The sequence below is a fragment of the Triturus cristatus genome, chromosome 7 (assembly GCF_964204655.1).
Source record: "Triturus cristatus chromosome 7, aTriCri1.1, whole genome shotgun sequence".
Classification (NCBI taxonomy): domain Eukaryota; kingdom Metazoa; phylum Chordata; class Amphibia; order Caudata; family Salamandridae; genus Triturus; species Triturus cristatus.
The window spans coordinates 927,342,292-927,359,174 of record NC_140590.1 but is presented as its reverse complement, the minus strand read 5'-3'; the positions used below and the strand labels follow the sequence as shown (position 1 = coordinate 927,359,174).

The 16,883-nt window shown below is 51.8% G+C and overlaps 1 protein-coding gene across 1 annotated transcript in view; it reads right to left on the bottom strand.

Moving 5' to 3' along the window:
* RANBP17 (RAN binding protein 17) overlaps positions 1-16,883 on the bottom strand; it is a 1,191,453-nt gene that overhangs the window by 477,428 nt on the left and 697,142 nt on the right. The gene's annotated exons all lie outside the window — the stretch shown is intronic.

Below are 16,883 nucleotides of genomic sequence, written 5' to 3'. Positions count from 1 at the left end.
AATCCATTGTTCTGAAACATTTTTAAGGAAATACTGCTGGATATTTTTCATACATTGCATTGTGGTGAGGGTGAAGAGGTATTTGCCCAAGCTCAGACCTGCAGCAGATTAAAAAAATAGTAAATGACAGTTTGACTGGCATTCCCAGAAAGGCTCCCAGCATTCTACAAGCTGATTAGCAACTGGCAGCGAAAACCACAAACTGCACATTCACCCCCGTTCACTGTCTGACAGAGCAGTCCTTGATGGCATCTCTAACAAAATGCCATATAAGACAGTGGCATTTACCTGAGGAAAAAAGTACAAAAGTAATTTAAAAAAAAAAAATAGGAAGAAATAAAGACCTCCAGAAGAGATACTCAGGAAATAATGTTGATTAAAGCGAAAAATGTTGAGTGAAAACACATTAGTGTTCCAAGGTCCTACTCAGCCAGTTGGAAACCTGAACTGGAGTAACACTACTTTTCCAGTGCTCACTAAGCCAGACCTGGACACAAAATGTAAAAGGAGCATCCACCCATTCCTGTGTAACATTTAACTGCTTTTTTGTTGAATTCTCATTTTTGAAAAATGATCTTTAAGGTAAAGGGAAAACAACGATTTTAGAAGTGAAAGAAAATCTGGACATAAGAAAGTGGGTGTTTTTAGGTTTGACCCCACAGTCTGGATTTATTCTATGGTTATGAATTTATTATTAGGTTACGAAACTGAGCAGAGCCCCTGCTGGATAAGTGTAGTTTACTCCTTGGCTTCCAATTCCTGGGAAATATTATTTTCTTTATAAAATAATCCTTATGATCCAAAGTGAACTGTGTTGGTCAATATCTTTCTTTCAGAGGGCATAGATCACAGTAAGAGGAGTAATTTTTGAGGTGAGAAAAAATCCAACTACTTCTTGCACGCCTGACAACAGCAAGCACAAATGAATAGAGGATGTGCCCACGGGGATTTTGGATGGGTGAGAAGCCAGGCTGTTTTGAAGAAGATTGGTAACCACAGTGATGAGGAACAATAGAAAGTAATAGGGGCATCATTACCCCCCTGTCTGTCTTCCTAATCACAGGTCATACTATGATGAAATACCAAACATACCTGGCCCTGCCCCAATAAAGAAAACATTAACCATAGAGCTGGACTTGCCGCAAAATGTGAAGAGAAATGTGCAGCAGGGAAATGTGCCTGCTCTGACACAGGCATAGGGAATTCGTTTTCAGGGTGTGTGTCAAAGACGTCAGTATTCTACAGGAGCATGAGGAGGCAGCAATCAGTCTGTACTGAAGGGAGCAGATTGTCAGCATCACTATCATCATACTCCTCTTTGGGGGATTGTGCTGAAACCCCAATGACAACTCCAAAGTTCATGAAGCCTAGGCAAGGTTTCAGTCACTGAGATCTACGATAATTGAGGCATTTCTGTCTTCCTCAACTCCTTCATAGACCTTTTTATGTTTTGTCTTAAGATAAAATCAGTCGTAGGCATCAGGACCAACTTTATTGGAGAAGGGCTGATTCTGGTGTTAAGGAAGGAGGGGATTAAGGATCGACAAAGCAAAAACAGGCTTGGACATTCTAATATCAAGGACGGCTCTGTACGAGCTGGGGCTAGTGATGCCAGGGCTGCAATGGAGTCAACCTGTTAGAGTGGTACCTATGGGACTAGGAGCGATGCTGGGACTGGTACAGGAGGAATGGCCAGTAAGACTTTTACCTTGGAAGAGAAAAACAACCACTCCTTAGACCCAATGCTTCTCTTTCTATTCCTCTGCAAGAAAGAACAGTGCTGCTTGTGGCATTTCGTATGAAGTTGTTTTGTGGAACAGCTTCTGAAAGTGAATCGAGATTTAGAAGGGATACTCAACTCCTCGTCACACACAGTGGGGTCAGTTTGTCTTTGATTACCAGATGTCGTACAGATGCATTTATGAGCAGAAGTCACATGAATAACCAAGACACCATAGGTCTGCAACAGACAACTGCCTCTGGCAGCCCGAAAACTTCAGGAGACACATGTATCGCGATACGCAGTTCGGGCTGGACTGTTCCCATAGGGAGCAGGGTGAAAACTGATTTGCATATGGCTGGGTCCAAACTGGAGTGTCATGGTGTGCAAAAAAACGATAGATTTAACCCAGATCTGTGACTGGGGGTGAATGTTTGACAAGGTTTAGCATTTGGTTCATCTTTCTGTGTTGCTATAGTTTCTCTAAGTGGGCAGGGTATGCCCAGAAGTGGGTCCTGTGCTCACTGTGCCACTGGATTCAAGCTAGCCTGGCTGATAAGGGGTGATATCCCGAAACCAGTTCCAGGATGCTTGTTTTCCGGTCCAGGGAAGACCTGACCTGACCTGGACGGACTGGACTGGGCTGGACTGGACTGTTCCCATGGGAAGCATGGTCAAGACTGATTTAAATATGGTTGGGTCCAAACTGGGGTGGCATGGTGAGTACCAAAACAACAGATTTAATCCTGATCTGTGACTGGGGTGAATGTTTGACAAAGTTCTGCATTCCATCCATTATCTTTTTGTGTGTTTAAAAAAAAAATGTTTGTGTTGTTAAAGGCTTTAGATTCCGCATATTGTGAGGTGTGGGAAAAAATAGGAACCCACACCTGTAGCTCCTGTGGCCTCTGACATGAACTATCAGCACTGGTGACATGCAATGGCTGACATTATTTCTGAATCCAGTCTAGCACATTAGAAGAATGAACATCCAACGAATCTGCAGTAGTGAGTATCCATTACATGTGGCATGTTCCCAACCCAGGAGTTTTCTTGAGCTTTGATTTCACCCAAGATGGACTGACGGAGTAACCCATGCCATTGCTGCATATGGCTGGCCATCTGAGCAGACAGAGATTTGTAAGTACACGAGAAATGCAAGGGTAACTGACCAGTTACAACCTTTAATCGTGTCACATAAGAAACGATGATCTGACACCTCATATCTGCGTCTGTTATGCGGAAACGTGAAGAACTACAGTGTGATCTGACTTAGTCCTGTATTTCTGGCAAACGCTGCAATGTGCATGATCCCTTCAATAACAGGATGCGTGTGCTAGGAAGCGATGCAGGAAATTTCAAACATTCGAAATGTACTTTTCTTAAAAGTTCACCTTTGGAGTAGAAATCTGCGTCCAGAAGTCGCAGTGTTGGCGGCTTCCAGCATAGAGAGAATTTGGCATTCGTGATCTTGTATCACATCTCGTGATACCTGGAACTTAATGCCACATCAGCTCCCCAGTGGCTGCTGCTAACAATGCTTGCAGTATTCTCAAATCCAGTTGCAAAAAAACACCGCTGTCAGCAGCAGCAAGTTAAGTGACTTGAATCAGTTTCCCAACAAAACAACAGTTTAGTGAATTGTTTTTGGAGGCAGCGCTGTGTGCTTTGGAGGCAGCGCTGTGTGCTTTGGAAGCAGGCAGGGCTGGCCCGATATTCACCAATGTGTGGGCAAGACAGGCGCTTTGATGTCAGGGACTAGGCTCCTAATTTCAGCTTGGACTGTACTGTCACCCTACAAGTCTCAGCTCTCCATCTGCCACAGGTGACCCCATAGATCCGCGCATAGCTCACGCAGGCCTCCTGATGTGATACTCACATGTATCAGGGAATCACATTATGTGACTCAAACTTTCAGCCATGTCTCCAAACACGTGTGCACTGTTCAATGGTCGCCATTGAGCACACACAATCACACCAGCAAAGCAACAGACAAGTCCTGTTCGGCTCAACAAAGCCCTTGGCTGCTTAAGACGTCCCAAAAAACACATTTGAATGAAGAGGGCTTTTTATATAAATGAACTATTGCTTAAACTCGTCAAGAACGCGAGCTCCTGCTCCTTTCAGTAGGACTCCCAGCTCTACGAGGCGGCTCTGGAGAGACAGGTATCTCTTTAGCGCGCTAAAAGCGAAGACATACCTTAAAGACAGCAGATGCTAAATTGCAGCCTGTAACAAAACAATTATGGCCTAAGAACTCTGGGCATAAACCTTTAAATCATATTTTCTGTCAGTCGCGCAGAGTGCATCCGTGGATTGATGGAAACGCGCTGTCTGTGGAGTAACAGAGGGCTCCCTAGACTCGCAGAGCGCGCGTAGATCACTGCCGTCTTAGCGCATTCGCTTCATCTCCACAACCTTCATGGCTTTTATCTCCCCATTAATTACACGAAGAGAGCGTCTCCTGCGCAAAATGAACGGGAAAAGATGTATTTCTTTGACGGAAATGCGTCCTCTCCATTCAGTGCCGTTATCCCAAAGTGCACATATACATCTGTTGCACATTCACCAACTAGCGGCGCATTCCAATTAGCTCGGCACAGAGAGGGAGGAAGCCGGTGCTAAAATGGCGGAAATCGAGTGCTTTGTTTCAGCTTTTTAACAGTTGAGTTGTTCAGTGAACGTTATATGGACAAGGACGCTCTTGGTGGCTAAACTAAACAGAGCATACAGTAAATCCAGCTACTTGTGTGTCCTGTTCTTCAACACATGGCTAAAGGGCCAGGGTACCAGCATCCTTCTCTTTGCGCCCTGGAGGCACACAGGCCTTCACAAGGGCTGGGTGCTTCACTGGCCAGTTAAAGACCACAGTGTGTCAGGTGGCACCGGGAGGGTGTGCTACCACAGGGGCCAGTGAGAGTCCAAGCTCCTGTTGTGTTCAATCACAGTAGCATGTTAGCCAATATGCACAAATGAACAAGTTGCTTACCTTCGGTAACAATATATCTGTAAGAAACATCAGTTAGTTAGATTCCTTACCTTAGAATATCCCCAGGCGTCAGGCTGGATCCGGAAAGATTTTTCGTCAGCAGTACCCTTGCGCATCGGTAGGCGTCGTCTGCGACTCCGTCGTGATCGCCGAGATGACGTCGTCGGAATACTTAGACGCCGCCCTCGCACGCTGATGTCAGTTCTTGTACATAGCTTTCCGTGCCAGGAACGCAGAGCCATGCAAGAAACCGACACTGGTGCCATGAATCTAGGGCCCTGAAAGGGATGACCTTAACCCTAGATATCAGCTCGCAGAACGGGGCGGAAAGGAATCTAACTAATGTTTCTTACAGATATATCGTTACCCAAGGTAAGTAACTTGTTCATCTGAAAGAAACACGTTAGTTAGATTCCTTACCTTAGAATAGATACCCCAGCAAAACCAACCCCAGTGGTGGGTCTGCGAACCAAGATCACACCAGGAAGTCCTGGAGAACGGAACGGCCAAAGAAGCCGTCTCTCCGGACTTTGCTGTCCAGGCAGTAATGCTTGGCAAATGTGTGCAGCGAGGCCCACGTTGCTGCCTGACAAATGTCCTGCAGAGGGACTCCCCATCCCAGAGCAGTACTAGCCGCTGTGGCCCAAGTGGAATGGGCCCTCAGCCCCACAGGAGGTTCCTTCTTAGCCAAGGAATAACAGGACTTAATGCACAAAACAACCCACCGAGAGATGGTTCGCTTGTGCACCACCCGCCAATTCTTAGCGCCCACATAGCCAACGAAGAGTTGGTCGTCCACCCGGAACTGTTTCGTGCGGTCCAGATAGAAGGAGAGCGCACGTTTTGGGTCCAGACGGTGGAGCCTCTCTTCCTCTTTCGAGGGATGCGGAGGCAGAAAGAAGGTGGGCAATGTAACAGACTGGACGATGTGAAAGGCAGTAACCACCTTAGGGAGAAAGGAAGGACGAGTCCTGAGAACAACCTTGTCCGGATGGACAGAGAGGAAAGGAGGTTTAGAAGAAAAGGCCTGGAGCTCACTCACTCTTCTGGCAGAGGTGATGGCAACCAGGAAAGCAGTCTTAAGAGTCAGAAGAGGACAATTATGAAGTGGCTCAAAAGGAGCGCACATCAGATAGGTTAACACCAGGTTCAAGTCCCAATGAGGCATTACGAAAGGGACAGGAGAAAACATGTGAGTAATGCCTTTGAAGAATCTAGCAACAACAGGGGACTTGAAAAGCGAAGGCTGATCAGGAAGCCGTAAGAAGGCAGAAACAGCTGAAAGATATTCCTTGAGGGTGCCCAGAGCAGAGCCCTGCTGGGCCAGGGAAAGAAGAAAGAGGAGAACTGTAGTATCTTCATGTGATATTATTACTGTTCTCCTGTATCTTGTAACTAGCTGCTCAGCCAGTGTGAGAGTTCCATGTGGAATGTTGACGTGACTGGAATGTTAGAGGTTGGTGTGGTGTGAGACAGTTGAGAGGATGGGCTGAGCAGCTAGCAGGCTGCTCCTGGTGGGGCTATTCTATGGACTTTACTAACTTAATAAATACGCTTAAGATCTATCCTGGCTACGTCTGCTGTGTCACATCAACCTATGGAACCAGGTCACTTCAATTGGCGACGAGTTGGACTAAAGAAACCGTGCGTGTAACCTGAACAGACTGGTGTGTAACTAAACTGGTGTGACTTGAAGAAATCTGACTAAAAGAAAAGAAACCCCTCATTTGGCGATTCTACCTGGCAACGTGAGCCCCACCAGTGACCACAACACCGGTCGCCCAAACCTCTGTGTGCCAGGTGGAGTGAAGAGTGGAGCTGCAAGTTGTTCCCTAGTGGATGTCTTCGCTACCAAGATCGGTGTTTTTGGAAGGATGCTGGCCCCTATGACAGTCGCGTAAGAGAAGTGCTAGCTGTCTCTTTGTGTTGGACCGTGGAGGGCCACTTGACGGTCGTGAGGTGAGCGTTTGGTAGCTGTCACCGAAAGAGGTGTCTGGCGATATTTGTAATTTCAGCCAAGGCGTGCTGTGTCTTTATCTTGGTATCGTGCCATTTCGTGAGCGCTGTGAATGCATGGCATTGAGTGGGACCATCAGCAGAGGAAGATTTGTCCCTACCAGCGCTTATGTGCCACTGCAGGCATCTGCGGGGCATCCAGAACCGGGGTGTTCAGTGACTGAGTTTGCTTGTGCCCTTGCGTGCAGTGCTTCTGTATTGCTTTGGACTTTGGTATGCAAGTTCATCGTCCATGTCAGTGCTCTACTGCCCTTGCATTTGGATGTGTGACATTGTTTCATGGGGCGCACTTTTCGTTTTGGAGTTTTCGTTGCGATGGAGCTGGATTGGGTTGTGGAATCGTTGTGTACACTATCACTAAAGTCATGACATTAACTCTTGAAATGTATGCTGTGGTCTCTACTGCGAGGGCTGTTAAGGATGACTGTTGTTCTTTGCCTTTAAATGCCTTTAAATTCAAACACGGCTCGCGCACCTTACCTGGTCGTTGGTGTCGCGTGGAGCCGCTCGAGAAACCTTCATGACGTGCTGATTTCTTCAATGCTGCCCATGACGTTTTGCAGCAGGAGCGCGCCGTGAGCCACTCGGCGTGCGTCTCCTGAGCGTGCCGCCATTTTTGAGTTGGCGGATCCAGGCATTTTACTTTGCGTATTAGTGTCTGCTTATAGTATCCTACAGCAACCTGCCAACCATTGTTCATTTGTCCGGTTTAATAAAGTTTATGGGCACGTCGTCATGCAGCATCAGCGGGATCTTCGTTGTTCTATGTGCCACTTGGTGATGCCAGCATTTGAGATGCGTAGGGGACCCTCTGCACCAGCTGCGTTTTTCTGATGGTCAGTCTTTCCAGGGATTTTGGAACGTTGTGTGTTAGTTTGGTTCGGGGTCAAAAAATTAATACAACAAAGCCATCTAGTGGCTATTTGGCGCCACTGCTTATGTTCAAGGAAAAGAAAGGCTCACCCCGTGGTGTCTTTGTGAAGTTTGCCCGACCTGCAGAGAAGTGACCGTGATGAAGGGCATGACACTAAGGTGGCTCCAAGGAAAATACAGGGCGATGGTTCCTGCAGTGGTCATCGTTTGGAACAAGGTGACTTTTCAACTTTATGTTACTTTCAAACAGACTGTGTTTTCTCTTCAGTTTTGTTGGGGATCCGAGTGTCAAACCTTCACAATGTGCAGCAATCTTATGAAAATCAATATGCCTCCACATCCACTTAAAATTTATGAGTTACCATCTGTTTAAACTTCACGATGAGATTCTGGATGTGTTTGCAACGTGTCACATCATTGTTGTAGTGCTTCTAAGGGTTATAACCTGGTGTACTTCCATTTACAGAGTTGTGTTGTGTTCAGCGCGATTGGTCTTGTGCTGGTCGTTGTGTCTGTACCAGTCATTTTGTGCGGCACGTGGTTTTCTTGTGTGTGTGTGGTAGTCATGTCGCGATTCATATGTTTGTTATTTGTAATGGGTGTCAGTCCTGTTTACTCAGTTATAGGGGGTGTTAGTCCCACCTATTAAATTGGTTAATGGAAGTTTGTCCCATTTATTTAGTGTTTAGGGGGTGTTAGTCCCACCTAGCTTATGGTTAATGGGTGTTAGTCCCATATACTTCGTGTTTAGGGGGTGTCAGTCCCACCTAGGTCATTCTTAATGGGTGTCAATCCCATATACTTAAGTGTTTAGGGGGTGATAGTCCCACCTAGGTCATTGTTTATGGGTTTTAGTCCCATATACTTAGTGTTTAGGGGGTGTTAGTCGCACCTATGTTATTGGTAATGGGTGTTAGTCCCATCTACTCTGTGTACAGGGGTGTGTTAGTCCCTCCCATGTTATTAGTAATGGGTATTAGTCCTTTTTACTAAATTTAAAGGGGATGTGAGTCCCACCTTTTGGTGCCTCACTGTGCTGCATTTCTGTTATGCTTGCTGCCCAAGTCCGTGGGTTTTAGTCCCATTTCTGTATTGTGTACTTTTTTGGGTGTTAGTCCCATTTACGTTTTAGTGATGGGTGAGGTCCACCCGTTGTATATTTGTTCTGGGAGTGATCCTTCCTGTATGTTTCTTCAATTTCTAGAGTAATTGTAGTTGTTTCCTATTGTGATTCTCTGTGTTTTTATATATGTATCTTTTGTGGTGTCTTCTCAATTTTTGTTTGGGATTTACCGTTTTTTTTCGTGTTTTATTAAAAGAGGAGGTTGGTGTTAGTGAATGAGTTTAATGTTTTCTTTTCTGGCTTATTATAAGAGGAGGATGGTGATAGTTTATTCTCATCTTTTCATCCTTTTCTTATCCTTTTTCTGCCGTTTATAGTCTGGGTCCCTTTCGTGGTATAGCTTATTCATCTTACCCTTGGGCTTTGGACTGTTTATCTTTTGTTTATATTTTGTGTATAGTTGCTTTAAACTTTTAGTATTGTGTGTTGTATTTTCAATTGTAAAGAAGGGAGATATTGTAGTATCTTCATGTGATAATATTACTGTTCTCCTGTATCTTGTAACTAGCTGCTCAGCCAGTGTGAGAGTTCCATGTGGAATGTTGACGTGACTGGAATGTTAGAGGTTGGTGTGGTGTAAGACAGTTGAGAGGATGGGCTGAGCAGCTAGCAGGCTGCTCCTGGTGGGGCTATTCTATGGACTTTACTAACTTAATAAATACGCTTAAGATCTATCCTGGCTACGTCTGCTGTGTCACATCAACCTATGGAACCAGGTCACTTCAAGAACCTCAGAAAGAGGGGAGGAAAGGGGATCCACAGCCTTTGCTGTGCACCATGCCACAAATATGTTCCACCTGCAGGCGTATACCGTTTTAGTGGAGGGACGCCTGGCTCACAGAATGACATCACAGACTTCAGGAGGCAAGTCAAATGGCATCAACTGTCGCCGCTCAATCTCCACGCATGGAGGTGGAGGCTGGACAGGTTCGGGTGGAGGACCGTCCCCTGCTGCTGCGACAGAAGGTCCTCCTGAAGAGGCAGTTGAATCAGGGGATCGAATGACAGACTGAGTAGCTCGGGATACCAGTATCTTCATGCCCAATCCGGTGCCACAAGGATGACTTGGGCCCGGTCGCGCCTGATCTTCAGCACTCTGGGCAGAAGTGGTATAGGCGGAAAGGCGTACAACAGACCGCAACTCCAGTCGTGACGAAAAGCGTCTCCGAGCGAGTGCCGCCTTGGAAACTCCAACGCGCAGAACTGATGACATTGCGCTTTCTTGTCGGTGGCGAATTGATCTAACCAAGGCTCTCACCATCGCTGAAAGAGGCCTTGTGCCACGTCCGAGTTCAGATGCCATTCGTGATCCATCATACACCGGCGGCTGAGTTCGTCCGCCCTGGCGTTCAGAGAGCCCGCCAGGTGTTGAATCACCAGGGTGATGCCCTGATGTTCCAGCCATGTCCAGAGGCGCAGAGCCTCCTGACAAAGGGTCCACGACCCCACCCCGCCCTGTTTGTTGCAATACCACATGGCGGTGGTGTTGTCCGTGAGCACCTGCACTACACTTCCCCGTACAGAGGAAAGGAATGCCTTCAGTGCAAGCCGGATCGCCCGCCGCTCCAACAGGTTGATATGGAGCCGGGACTCCGCCGGAGACCAGAGGCCTCTGATCTCCGCCTCTCCCATGTGGCCCCCCCATCTCAGGAGGGACGCATCCGTCACCACTACGTGCTCCGGTTGGGGTAGGAAGAGGGATATGCCACTGATCGCGGTCCGTGAGCCACCACTGCAACTGTCTTGCAGTGCCCTCCGAGATCAGGACGTGGTCGGACAGGTTGCCCCAATGTTGAGCCCACTGGAACTTCAGGTCCCACTGCAGTGCCCGCATCCGCCACCTGGCGTGATGTATCAGCAGGATGCAGGAGGCCATCAGACCCAGCAGGATGCAGGAGGCCATCAGACCCAGCAGCCGCAGGACCATCCTGACCGAAACTCGGCATAAAGGCTGAAAGATCGGAATCAGAGCCTGAATATCCCGAACCCGCTGTTCTGGAGGATAGACCCGAAACAGCGACGAGTCCAGAACTGCTCCAATGCAAAGGAGCTTCTGGGAGGGACTCAGATGCGACTTCGGCACGTTGATGGAGAACCCCAGCAAATGCAGGAGGTCGGCCGTACTCTGGAGGTGGGAGACGACTGCCTGGGGCGAGCCCGCCTTCAACAACCAGTTGTCGAGATAGGGGAAGACTGGAACCCCTAACCTGCGCAGATGAGCTGCGACCACCGCCATCACTTTCGTGAACACCCGAGGAGCACTGGTGAGGCCGAAGGGGAGCACGATAAACTGAAAGTGCTCGTGGCCTACCGTGAACTGCAGGTAACGCCGGTGAGCCGGCAGGACGGGGATGTGGAAATATGCGTCCTGCATGTCCAACGCCACCATCCAGTCTCCAGGGTCTAGGGCAGCCAGAACCTGAGCTAAAGTGAACATCTTGAACTTCTCCTTCCGGAGGAAGGCGTTGACGCTCCTGAGGTCCAAGATAGGGCGTAGGGAACCAGAAAGTAATGGGAGTTACAACCCCGACCTACTTCTGGGCCAGGAACGCGCTCGATGGCCCCCTTGGCCAAGAGGGCCGTAACTTCCTCCTGCAGAAGTTGCAAGTGATACCCCGACATGCGGTGGTACTGCGCTGCCATGGCTGGAGGGGTCGCCTCGAAGGGGAGGGAGTAGCCCCTTCGGACGATTTGCAGCACCCACCTGTCCGACATGATGGTACGCCAGTGGAGCAGGTGATGGCGAACTCTGCCTCCCACTGGCGTGGAATGAGCCTGAAATGTCGGACTAGGAAGGGTTTGAGGCAGATGCTGCGGAAGCAGATGTGGGCTGACCGGCGGAATCCACGTCCGCGACCGCATTGAGGCTGGTTCTGCGGCCTGTGGCTAGATGGATGTGAGGGGGCGCCCCTTCCTTGGCCACGAAAGGGGCGAAAAGCAGAAGTTTGCTGGCGCAGAGCCGAGAGGCCCAAGGACTTGGCCGTAGCCCTGGAGTCCTTAAAGCGCTGCAGCGCACTATCCGCTTTGTCGCCAAAAAGGCGTCGGCGATGTCCATGAGTGTGCTCTGGACATCCCCGGAGAAATTCGTGGATCTCAGCCAGGCTTGGCGACGAATCACCACCGTCCTCGCAATCGCTCTACCTAGCGAGTCCGTGGTGTCAAGCCCACATCGAATGGAGTACCGTGCTGCATCCCGCCCCTCAGCAATAGCCTGGACGAGCCGTGTCCGGGCCTCCTCCGGACACTGGGGCAGCACATCCGCCACCGTATCCCACAAGGAGTGGGTATAACGGTCCAAAAGGCACGCGGTATTAATGGACCGCAACCCCAAACTGAGGGAGGAAAACAGTTTCTTCTCAAACTGTTCCAACCTTTTGGATTCCCGATCCGGAGGAGCGGACGGGAAGGCGGTCTGGGATGTAGAGGCCTGGATAACCAGACTCTCAGGGGTGGGGTGCAATGACAGAAAGCTGAGGTCGCCCGGAGCAGGGCGGTGGCGCCGGGCCACGTTCCGGTCCACAGGAGTGACTGTGGAGGGCTTGGACCAGGTGCCCATCAGAACGTCAGTGAGTGCCTCATTGAACTGCAGTAGAGGCTCCGAAGAGCTTACTGGTGGTTGAAGCACCTCAGTGAGGAGGTTAGTCCTCACGGCCGCTGCAGGGAGCTCCAGGTGAAGGGCTTCGGCAGCCCTGCACAGCACCACAGAATAAGTTTCACCCTCCTCCGTAGCCACGGAGGGAGGAGAGATGAAGCCAGTGTCAGGCGAGGTGCTGAGACCACTGGCATCCCCCAGCTCGTCTGCCCAGTCCTGACTTAACTGGCACTGCTGTGCCACAGGGTCCTCATACCCCTCCCAGTCGTCCCTGTCATCCGTCTCCTGGTAGACAGGTAGAAAGGACGGAGCCGGGCGGTAGATGAAATGCTCATCCATCGGCGCCGGAGACGGCACCGGGGGGTGCCGCTCCGACGCCGGACCCGGACCGGGGCTAAAACTGGGGACGGCGTCGTCTGAAGACGGTGCCGGGGACGGCGGCGTCTGAAGACGGTGCCGGGGTCGGCACCGGTGAGGGGTCGTAAGGTCAACCGGCGTCGACCGGAACCAGGCCTGGATCCCACGGGGACATGCGGCGTCGGGACCGAAGTCGACGATGGCCCGGGGCCGAAGCCGGCGGTTCGCTAGGCCTCCCAGTCGGGCCTGCGGGGTCCGAAGGCCTCAACGGCAGAACAAGACTTCTCATGGGCACGACGAAGTCCCGAATCTCGCCCGAAGTCGCATTAGGCCCAGGGACCCGAGGGTATGGGGGGCGAATGTGACCACCCGAACCCTCAGCCGAGTCGCGCGACCGGTGAGGGAAGTCAGAAGAGCGATGTTGCTTCTTCGACTTCTTTTTACTGTGCCTCGACTTACCTGAACGCGAGGACTTCGAACCCGACGAGCGGTGATAACTTCGGCTCCGCGACCGGTCCCTCGACCTCCCCCTCGACCGGAGCCGACTGCCGGATCTCGGGGAGCTTGCGGGACCGCTCCCGTCTAGCCTTCGAGGTCAAAACGTGACTTGTAAAGCGCGCTACTTACCCGTGAGGGTCTCGAGGGGGGGCTGCTACTGTTCGAAGTGCCAAGTCTTGAGGAGTCTTCCGAAGGTGAGAGGTCTTGGGTCTGCCGTATGTGGGTAGGGAGGGTGTTCCAGGTCTTGGCGGCGAGGTAGAAGAAGGATCTGCCGCCAGAGGTCGTACGTTGGATGCGAGGCACAGTGGCGCGGGCGAGGCTGGCGGAGCGGAGCTGGCGGGTGGGGGTGTGGAAGCGGAGTCTGCTGTTCAGGTAGGCTGGTCCGGTGTTGTGGAGTGCCTTGTGTGCGTGGGTGAGGAGCTTGAAGGTGATCCTCTTGTCGACGGGGAGCCAGTGTAGGTCTCTCAGGTAGGGGGTGATGTGGCTGCGGCGGGGGACGTTGACGATTAGTCGGGCGGAGGCGTTTTGGATGCGTTGTAGTCGTCATAGGTGTTTGGCTGGGATTCCTGCGTAGAGTGCCTTGCCATAGTCCAGTCTGCTGCTGACGAGGGCATGTGTCACTGTTCTTCTTGTTTCGGTCGGGATCCACTTGTAGATCCTGCGGAGGGTGTTGTAGCAGGAGGAGGAGACGGCGTTGACCTGTTTAGCCATGGAGAGGGAGGAGTCGAGGATGAATCCTAGGTTGCGTGCCTGGTCGGTGGGTGTTGCTGCTGTTCCCATTGTGGTCGGCCACCAGGAGTCGTCCCAGGCTGAGGGGGTGGGTCCGAGGATGAGAACCTCCGTCTTGTCCGAGTTGAGCTTCAGACGGCTGCCCCTCATCCAGTCGGCGACGGCCTTCATTCCCTCGTGGAGGTTGGTTTTGGTGGTGTGTGGGTCCTTGGTGAGGGAGAGGATAAGCTGGGTGTCGTCGGCGTAGGAGATGATGTTGAGGTCGTGATGGCGGGCCACTCATGCGAGGGGGGCCATGTAGACGTTGAACAACGTCGGGCTGAGGGATGAGCCCTGGGGGACGCCGCAGATGATGTCGGTGGCTTCGGATCGGAAGGGTGGGAGGCGGACTCTCTGGGTCCTGCCTGAGAGGAAGGACGTGGTCCAGTCAAGGGCCTTCTCTTGGATTCCGGCTTCTAGGAGGCGTGTCTTTAGAGTGCGATGGCATACCGTGTTGAAGGTGGCTGACAAGTCCAAGAGGATGAGGGCTGTTGTTTCGCCGTTGTCTAGTTGGCGCCTGATGTCGTCTGTGGCAGCGATGAGGGCTGTCTCAGTGCTGTGGTTGCGTCTGAATCCGGACTGGGACGGGTCTAAGATGTTGTTGTCTTCCAGGTGTCAGGCCAATTGCATGTTGACGATTTTCTCGATGACCTTAGCCGGGAACGGGAGCAGGGAGATGGGCCGGAAGTTCTTGAGGTCCTTGGGATCCGCTTTGGACTTTTGGAGGAGGGCGTTGATTTCGGCGTGCTTCCAGCTTTCCGGGAATGGCGCTGTTTCGAAGGAGATGTTGATGACCTTCCGTAGTTGGGGTGCGATGGCTGCGTCTGCTTTGTTGAATATGTGGTGTGGGCACGGGTCTGACGGAGATCCTGAGTGGATGGAGTTCATGACCTTGCGTGTCTCATCGTCGTTGATGTTGGACCAGGAGGTCAGGCGGTTGGCGCTGGTGGTGTTCACAGGGGAGGTGGCGTCTGGCGTGGTCGGAGCGGTCGTGGTGTTGAAGCTGTCGTGGATGTCAGCGATCCTGCGGTGGAAGAAGATGGCAAGTGAGTCACACAGTTCTTGTGAGGGTGGGATGTCGTTGGTGTTGGCGCTGGGGTTGGAGAGTTCCTTTACGATGCTGAGAACCTCCGTCTTGTCCGAGTTGAGCTTCAGACGGCTGCCCCTCATCCAGTCGGCGACGGCCTTCATTCCCTCGTGGAGGTTGGTTTTGGTGGTGTGTGGGTCCTTGGTGAGGGAGAGGATAAGCTGGGTGTCGTCGGCGTAGGAGATGATGTTGAGGTCGTGATGGCGGGCCACTCATGCGAGGGGGGCCATGTAGACGTTGAACAACGTCGGGCTGAGGGATGAGCCCTGGGGGACGCCGCAGATGATGTCGGTGGCTTCGGATCGGAAGGGTGGGAGGCGGACTCTCTGGGTCCTGCCTGAGAGGAAGGACGTGGTCCAGTCAAGGGCCTTCTCTTGGATTCCGGCTTCTAGGAGGCGTGTCTTTAGAGTGCGATGGCATACCGTGTTGAAGGTGGCTGACAAGTCCAAGAGGATGAGGGCTGTTGTTTCGCCGTTGTCTAGTTGGCGCCTGATGTCGTCTGTGGCAGCGATGAGGGCTGTCTCAGTGCTGTGGTTGCGTCTGAATCCGGACTGGGACGGGTCTAAGATGTTGTTGTCTTCCAGGTGTCAGGCCAATTGCATGTTGACGATTTTCTCGATGACCTTAGCCGGGAACGGGAGCAGGGAGATGGGCCGGAAGTTCTTGAGGTCCTTGGGATCCGCTTTGGACTTTTGGAGGAGGGCGTTGATTTCGGCGTGCTTCCAGCTTTCCGGGAATGGCGCTGTTTCGAAGGAGATGTTGATGACCTTCCGTAGTTGGGGTGCGATGGCTGCGTCTGCTTTGTTGAATATGTGGTGTGGGCACGGGTCTGACGGAGATCCTGAGTGGATGGAGTTCATGACCTTGCGTGTCTCATCGTCGTTGATGTTGGACCAGGAGGTCAGGCGGTTGGCGCTGGTGGTGTTCACAGGGGAGGTGGCGTCTGGCGTGGTCGGAGCGGTCGTGGTGTTGAAGCTGTCGTGGATGTCAGCGATCCTGCGGTGGAAGAAGATGGCAAGTGAGTCACACAGTTCTTGTGAGGGTGGGATGTCGTTGGTGTTGGCGCTGGGGTTGGAGAGTTCCTTTACGATGCTGAAGAGCTCTTTGCTGTCGTGTGCGTTGTTGTCCAAGCGGTTTTTGAAGGAGGATCTCTTGGCTAATCTGATGAGGTGGTGATGTCTGCGGGTGGCGTCTTTGTGGGCTGCGTGGTTGTCCGGTGTGTGTTCGTGGAGCCATGTTTTCTCCAGTTTTTGGCATACGCGTTTGGAGGTCTGGAGCTCGTCGGTGAACCAGGTGGCTCTCTTGCTGGCGTGGCTGGTGGAGGGTTTCTTCAGCGGGGCGAGGGTGTTGGCGCAGTCGTCGATCCACTGTCTGAGGTTGCGTGCTGCGGCGTCTGGGTAGGTGGGGTCGGTCGGTGGGTCCTGGGCGAGGGTGGTGATCAGCTGGTCGTCGGTGACTTTGCTCCAGCAGCGGCGAGGTAGCTGTTGGGTGCGGTGGTGTGTAGTTGGTTTCTTGAAGGTGAAATGGATGCAGCGGTGGTCGGTCCAGTGGAGGCGTGTGGCCGGCGGCATGGGTGGGTGCGGTGACGAGTTGGCCGAGGTTGTCGATCAGGGTGGTGGAGTTGGCGTCGTTGTTGTTCTCGAGGTGGAAGTTCAGGTCCCCAAGGAGGATGTAGTCCGTGGAGGCGAGTGTGTGGGTGCTGGCGAGGTCGGCGATGGAGTCGCTGAACTGAGCCCAGGGTCCGGGGGGTCTGTAGATGAGTGTGCCTCTGAGGGTGGTGTTGGGGTCGGTGTGAATCCGGAAGTGCAGGTGTTCAGCGGTGTTGAGGGTGTCGTCTGCGTGGGTGGTGACCTTGAGGGT